We start from the raw sequence: 8,325 nt of genomic DNA, 5'->3' as shown, positions 1-8,325 counted from the left end.
CAAAGTCCGGCCTCCCGAACGTCTTCGTAACGAATTCGCCACTTTGATGGATTCAAGAACCCCCGATCCCGATCTGCCGTCGAGGAGGGTCCTTGATGAACCGGGCTAAGCGCCGGCTCCTGCGCCGCCGCAGGCGTCACCGTCGCCGCCGACCGCTGCTCTTCCAAGGACGGAGCTGGCGGGGGCGGCGGTTCCGGAAGGGGCGGCAGAGTCACCTCCCCATCGCCCTTGGTGTCCATCATCGTTTACGCTTCTGTTGATCTTTGTGCCTATGTGACACGGTCATCGTTTACACAAATATATTGATTACTAGGCTAGTCATCTTTTTCACCTTCGTATGTATTTATTATGTTTGATTCACTGTTCAGAGCATGTGTAGATGTGAGCTACTACTTTAGAGCCCACTTCTCTAGTCCTTTCTTATCTCTCTCCTATATATAGGCAAAAGTGTCATATAAGTGGGTTATCAACCTTTTATCAAACTTGTTCTGATATGTAAATGATTTGTAACGATAACACTGCCGCACACAGGAACCTATCATGCGCAACCAATATTACATCATGCAAAGTTCTAGACCGTGTCAACGTTTATGATGGCCCCTCGGAACCAGAAACGCGCGTGAAGCACCCGTGCCCCGATGCTGAGCAGCAACATGCCCCCGACGGCCACCGGTGTGTAGTTGAAGTCATCCTTGGCCACCGGGTACGCCACCGGCAAAGAGAAGAGCACGATGACGAAGGCCACCCAAAGCACGGCGATCCCGTACTGGCCGAGGTGAAATGGCCCCGGTATGAACGACTTCCGGGCCGTCGTCACCCGGAAGAAGATGGGCAGCGGGTAGGAGATGTATAGCCCAATCGTCGCGATGGATGCCATCACCTGAAATGCCACTTGGCTGCCCAACGACTGCGCCAAAAATATGAGGCAAGAAACACAATATGTTTATAGATGGTGTGTGATACGGTGGGAGAATGTTTTCTAATGATGGGAGGGAAAGTTGCGAGTAGTCACGTACCGTGAGGGCCATGGCATGCCACGAAGATCGAAAGCCAGACCATGGTCAGCGGCACCTCGTGGCTGCTCACCCGGCGCCACACATAAGAGTATGGCATCGCCCCGTCCCAGGATAAGGCGTAACCCATCCTGTGTCACGATACTTGAGATGTGTCGTCATCTTAAGAAACTAAACCATTTTGAATAGACTTAATAATATCAACCATGAGACTTCAGAAGGCATGCTTCGGTGACGATGATTAATTAATTCCTAAAGACAAATTACCTTGAATTGCTGGTGATTGCCCCGATGCCGCACAGGAACATGGCACCAACGATGACCCCGAGGCAGGCGACCGCTCCTACACCACTATTGTACCTCGCGCGGAAGGTGGTGTAGAGAGCCTGAGCAATGGCGTTCTCGCCAGCGTCATTCGGCGCTCAGCAAGTATGGTATGTTTGTCACCACCAACGTGAGGGCCACCAGGTAGATCCACCCGAAGATGGATGAGAGAGCCACCGCGCCAATGACCCCGATCAGTCCGCTTTCGTCTGCGCCATTCGTTTCTTCGATCTGCATAAATACCATCATGTCATCATGTGTGTAGATTAAGTGGTCAACAAAAGGGAACATCATCATCATCTACCATGTGTGCAGATGCGTCGTAGCCGAGCACAGAGTACTGGCTCATCAGCAACCCCACCGCCATAATGTAAGCCTTGCTGTGGATCCCCATGCTGTTGTCCGTGTTGAAATGCGTAAAGATGAACTCGACGCTCGCCCTCTGCTTGCCAATTGCCGGAATCAAGATCACTAGCACCAAGATACCTACAATTGTCTCAGAGTTAACACAATTTCTTACAATTCCAGCTCCCAAGTTAAGAGACAGCAAACAAAGTCGAAGGATTTTTGTTTGTTCATCTTTTCCGAAACACACAAGAGCTTTGCTTGTTGATTCATTAAGATTGGAAGGAGGTACAAACTAAAATAGAATGACATGCCATATCATTTCCTTTTTTTCCAGACACCAAACCCCGTCAGAGACCAATTCCCTAGCATCAACAAAGTTACACTTTTCCTAGCTTTTTCTTTGTTTCTAAATTTTCTTATGGTCTGCCGTTTTCTTCTAAATTTTGTGGTATTTTATCTATTTTCTGACTATCTTGTAAGCAAAGTCATCACCATGGCGTCAGTAACACCCTTTTGCCTGATGTCAAGGACCAAATTTACCCTATTTCAAAAGTTTGGTGCAAAATGTCATTCGAGGCCAATAACCGAGTCTACAATCGACCAATAGTCCAAGAACTGAAGTAAAACTGGATGTATAAAAAATTGATGTGCATTTTTCTGACATATATATATATATATATATATATATATGTGTGTGTGTGTGTGTGTGTGTGTGTGTGTGTGTGTGTGTGTGTGTGTGTGTGTGTGTGTGTGTGTGTGTAGTATGGGTAGAATTAACGATGTCGCAACCAATATATCCAGACAAGATGCCGCAACCAATATATCCAGACAAGACAAAACAAGGATCAAAGTATCAATACATGCGTCCCCACGGGGCTAACATATCACTCTGGAACTTCACCAGATCTTAGTGAGGTGAGGTCTGGAGGCACAGAGAAGGGTGATGCCCGCTAGCGGAGGGAGGAGGCCGGTCACTCATGGCGGCACTTGGGAGAGGTCGGAGCAGAGTAACTCGGGGCGGCGCCGGCAAGACGTGTAGGGCGGCAACACGATGGATTAGGGGAGGAAGAGAGAGAATGAGAGGAGGGAAGCAGGAGGAAAAATGGACGACGCGGCGTGACATGGAGGCGAGGCTGCTCGGTCCCAGCTTTGCGACATGGAAGGCCTGCTCTGGGCCTCACAAGCCCGATGCTACTACGCCAGCTGAGGATGTGGCAACCATCAGATATGGCCAGTCACATTCCCGAGGAGGATGAGGGGCTTGGTGGCGGCTAGGGTTTGACGGGGGTGCCTCTCCCTAAATTTTAGGGTTTTCAAAGATGGAAAGTGCGTTGCCTTGTATAGCGGTGGTACTTTTTTTCTAGAGATGTATAGCGGTGGTACATTTGTTCCCAATCTAAACATGCTCCACTTTATTGATTAAGTAAAAGGTTCATAGGATACAATGTAGATCAAGAGGATTAAGGAGCCACACATGGCGTCCCAAAGAAATACCTAAAGCGTGTTTAGTGAGACTATGTGCCTCAACATTGGTTTCTCTTCCTTCCAAGATGAATGAACATTTTGCAAACTACCTAGATGTGTTGGCAATCTCCTTGACGATGCCTACATGCAATCGACCAGTACCGTGATGTATATCATTGACTACTCCCTGGCAGTCTGACACGACAAGCACATCTGTGAGTGAAAGGTCCAATGCAAGTGTCAGGGTTTCACGACACGCCATCGCCTCAAGTGTAGCTAGATCAATGATTCCTGCACATTTGATAGCCGAAGCTCCCATGAACTTACCAGTTGAATCACGGCAAACCGCGCTATAGGATCCTTCCGCTGAGTTCCTTGAGAGTGCCCCATCAACCTGAATTTTTGCCACTCCACCAGCTGGTGGCTTCCATATGTTGTGTTGTTTAGGGACGACATGGGGTGTTGCATGCTGCTTCTTCGGTTTACAAGCCTCAATGAATTGGTGTGTAGAAAAAGGTCCCTGAAAACCTGTTCATGTAGAGCTTTACGTCATGTGTGCCATACCGCCCATAATGTTACCAATATTGCCACAAAATCTGAGTGAGGTAGAGCATCAATCAGTGAGAAAATAAAACGTTTGGCATCTGGTTCTCTATTGGACAGTAACACCTCGACCAAAGCTTCATCTTCAAGAGCCCACACGCACCGCGCCATATTGCACTCGATTAAAGAGTGACGCCAAGAATCCTCGGATCCGCATATCCCACAGGTAGACTGTGTTGAGATGTTTCAATGCTGCAGCAAATCGGACGTTGGCAAAGACTGTTGAGCAAATCTCCATAGAAAAACTTTGATCATAACATCAACTTTCCATAGGCTGGTCCATGCAAACTGTGTTGGCCCAATTATCAATATTTTATTAATAGAATGTGTATTATTTAAATGGCTATAGCGCCACATGTTAATTCGTTGGGGGCGTCAAATGAACTTTGAATAACTTGAAAGTTTATATGGGGCCTTTCTAGACAAGAACAAGGCCACCCGTTCTCAAACATAAAAAGAACAAGGCCACCCAAAATAACCAACCCATTTGAACTTTATGATGTGAAAAAACCATTTGAACTTTATTTAATATTTATTTAAAAGATAATCCCATTTAATTGAATAAATGGGTTTGAACTAGAATATGTGATAATGGAGGGATAAAATCATGAAATAATATGGATAGGTCCCAAATATTACATGAAGGCCCAGTGCAAGGTCTGATGGTGAGTCTCAGTGCTGAACACTGAAAGGGAGTAAGGTTTACTTATTCACCATTTAATAAAAAGGGTGAAATAAAATATCCAGATTAATTAATTAATTAATGTAATATGATGCTAATCAATTCTTATTATGCAATGATGATGAAAAATAGATTTTTTTATAATTAGGGTGCTACCCCGGGTTGTTACAGGTGTTATTTCAGTACCATGCATACATTAAACTTATTATTGAACCTAACTTGTGTGCAAATGGCACAATTTGTACTCTCCAAGGTTCTATAAATAGGCACACGTAATAATACTAGAAATCACTATTAACATATTAGTTGGGCATTATTCTTTAGAAATATCTAACATGATATTTAATGAATCTAAACTATACATGAATATATGCGCAAACATGGAAATATGTATGTGTGCACTATATAATTTGTGGAATTGTCGCAAAAATAATTGAAAGATAACTTCTGCCATCTCACTTAATTCAAGTTTAGCATAAATAAAGTGATAAACAATATACATTACAACTAAATCAAAAATATTGGTTAACTATACTGACTAAATTATGGGGGAAACTATGCCAACTAAATAATAAAATTTATACTCCTTAATATTATAGTATGATAAAAAAAATATAAAAATTTGCTATAAAACTATGTCTTACATTCTGGTTTGACTACTATATTGATGCCATATAGTACTATGACAAATTACATCTCAACACGGTCAAATTCAGGCCAACGAGCCTTACCAGTTCCAAACATAAAAAAATAGTATTGTTTTTTAAATGCCAAAACTAACCACACATATTACATGGCTAGTCCTAATATCGGTCATCCCCCTCGTGTCACTACCAGAATTGCGACTAAGGTTGTGAGCCATCGTATATTCCTGTCGGTCCCGCATAGACACCCAGGAAAAAACGTTTTACTGTGGGCCAGGCTCTGGCTGACAGGTTTTTTCTATATATTCCTGTAGGCTCTAGCTAAACTCACAGGAAAAATATATCCCTGTGCGTCGCGGCCCACAGGAATCGCGTTTGGCCTTTCGCGCCACCGGATTTTCATTGCGCGCGCATTTTTAGTAGAGGCCCACCATTTTGGTCTATTTTCTGTGTGTTTGGGCTCACAGGGTTTGGCCCAGTACAAAATGAGAGGGCAAACAGAACCCTCTCCATCCCCAGTTCAGTCCTTGGTCTCCAGAACCCTCGATCCCCAAATCCATCCTCAGTCTCCTGCCACTTCACCGCCGCCGTCACCATCGTCCGGTCCACCGCCGCTGCACCATCCTCCGGTCCACCGCCGCTGCCGCCGCCACACCATCCTCAGGTCCATCGCCGCCGCCGCCGCCACACCATCCTCCGATCTACCGCCGCGGCTGCCTCCCCTCCCATGGAAGGCCGTCCTTCAGCCCGCATCTACCTCACTACCTGCGTAGTGCCAGTCTCCGCCTCTCCACCCGCCGGAGCACCAGCATCCCCCCCATCGAGCTCCCATACTTGTCCCCCGCCGCCCGTACTCCTCTTCTCGCACAAGCCCCCTGTCTTCATATCCCTGGTAATATTATCACCTTCTTTTCCTGGATCTATGATTTGCTTGCTTTATATCTTGTGTAGCGTTCAAGCTTAGTTGGAACTAATTGAGGCACCTCTGATTAGTATACGGTTAATTTGGACAGATTAATTTTGGTTGTTCTTAGATGTATGTTGTAGCATCTGTGGCAACCTCAGTGTGCAGCTAACATGTTGTAGCTTCTGTACATGGCCATCTAACTGTTTATTTTTCCTAGTTTGTAGCTTCTATGACATCTACCTACTATCTATTTTATTTCTTGTAAAGTGAATTTAACACATATAAATCATAGAATAATATTGTCTCTTCATTTTCCAGAAACATCAGTGAATAGCTAGGGGAGTTGGTCGGCCACCCTTTTCGACGCCATAATTTTTGCAGCTTGAACACGTATGTTGGTAAGTTATGGCTTTGAGCTGTTAAATTTATGTCTGACACAGTTCTGTTTGTGTGAATCGTTATTTGTGCTGCTGCCCTTTAGTATGTTATTATTTTTCTGAAATAGCCCCATGTCTGTGAATTGTTATTTCAGTCTGAATTCTTGGTTAAATAATGGAGAACCGTGATTGGATGTATAGTGGCTGGGTGTTTGGTCAAGTCCCTTCTAATATATGGTTGAAACTGCACGATTTATAGACTTAGCCTTCTCTTTGCCTTCTGTAGCTCAAGGTGGTAAAATTAAGTGTCCATGCGCCAAATGTCGGAATTATTTTCCGCAAGAATGGCACATTGTAGAGGAACACTTGTATAAGCATGGGTATAAGCCAAATTACAAAACCTGGACAGAACATGGTGAGAGTTTTGTAGCTACTGCTGATGGATCTGTACCTTTAGTACATCAAGAGGGCTGTAATGAACTGATCGAATGGACAAAAGCAGATGAACCTTGTATTTTAATTGATGTGTTGGATGCAACTGAAACTTGATATTATTTGTATTGAATGTTTCTGAAAGTTTCTTCCTTTCTTGCAAATATGTGATTGGTGACATCTAGCCCACATGGTTATCCTCTCATTCTATTCAAATATATATTCTAATTCTAATAGGTTGCCTTTTTAATAGATCTCTACTCCTAATGGACGAGTTGGTGAATCGTCTCCGCGGTTTATTTTCGCTGGTTTTTTTCGTCTCTCCTCCCACCACCCCCTCCCACCCTGGTCCGCGGTTTATTTTCGCTGGTTTTTTTCCGTCTCTCCTCCCACCACTCCTCCCACCCTGGTCCATCGGTTTATTTTTCTCTCCACTCTTTATTACAACCAGAACTTTCCTAACGTATAACAAATCACGGATCTAACTTCCTTAAATTATGCAAATCAATCGATTCGTTTTATTGGTTCAATTTGTCTTACGAAACAAATAACAGATTTTCAGGAAACAAATAATACATTTTAATCTAACTTCCTTAAATTATGCAAATCAATCGATTCCTTTTATTGGTTCAATTTGTCTTAAGAAACAAATAACAGATTTTCAGGAAACAAATAATACATTTTAATCTAACTTTCCTAACTTATCTAAATCATTCGATTTCTCTTATTAGTGAAATTTGTTTTAGGAAACAAACTAGCAAGGTGGCCCGCTCGATGCGCGGGCTAGAACTTTAACAATGTTATTTTTATTATCTTGTGTTTTGGTTGATATGCATTTTCAACTTGTTGACTTATAGTCATGAAAGAACTAAATGATGATATTAAGTTTTAAATGTTAAATACAACTTAAGGTGCATTTTTATTTTTTTGTGCGTTCCCCACTTCTTTACCTGTCTTGGGATCGGCATTCCCAGTGTTGGGCCCCCTACCCACATTAATGTGCAACAAAGTAAAGAATTGCTGCGGGGATTCATTATAATACTTTTAGATGAAATTCCAATAAAAATTAAAATAGAGAGATAATATAATCTTTATTTGATTAGTATATGTTCTTAGTATATATATAATATAAGTAGTATTTTTCATGCATGTTGAGCGAAATATAATTTGAATGACTTAAGTTGGGATATGTTCATGTTGAGAGAGAATATAAATAGCAATTTACCTGCATGTCAAGAGAACACTAGTAGGAAAAGGGGCTTTTACCCCGGTTTGTAAGGGCCTTTTGTCCCGGTTTTCGAACCGGGACTAAAGGGTCGTTACTAAAGCCCTAACCCTTTAGTCCTGGTTCTTACACGAATCGGGACAGAAGGTCCTCCACGTGGCCGCTGCTGCCAGCCCAGGCAGGGGGGCCTTTGGTCCCGGTTCGTGCCACCAACCGGGACCAATAGGCAGGGCCTTTTGTCCCGGTTGGTGTCACCAACCGGAACCAATAGGCATCCACGCGTCAGCATTTCAGGGGCTGGGGTTT

At 43.5% G+C, this 8,325-nt stretch overlaps 1 pseudogene; it reads right to left on the bottom strand.

Annotated features, from left to right (window-relative positions):
- Positions 1-571: 571 nt before the first annotated feature.
- LOC123076577 (amino-acid permease BAT1 homolog) lies at positions 572-3,411 on the bottom strand (annotated as a pseudogene).
- Between the last annotated feature and the right edge of the window lie 4,914 nt (positions 3,412-8,325).

The sequence above is a fragment of the Triticum aestivum genome, chromosome 3D (genome assembly GCF_018294505.1).
Source record: "Triticum aestivum cultivar Chinese Spring chromosome 3D, IWGSC CS RefSeq v2.1, whole genome shotgun sequence".
In the NCBI taxonomy this organism is placed as follows: domain Eukaryota; kingdom Viridiplantae; phylum Streptophyta; class Magnoliopsida; order Poales; family Poaceae; genus Triticum; species Triticum aestivum.
Note: the sequence above shows the minus strand (reverse complement) of the source record. Positions and strands in the feature narration are given on the sequence as shown.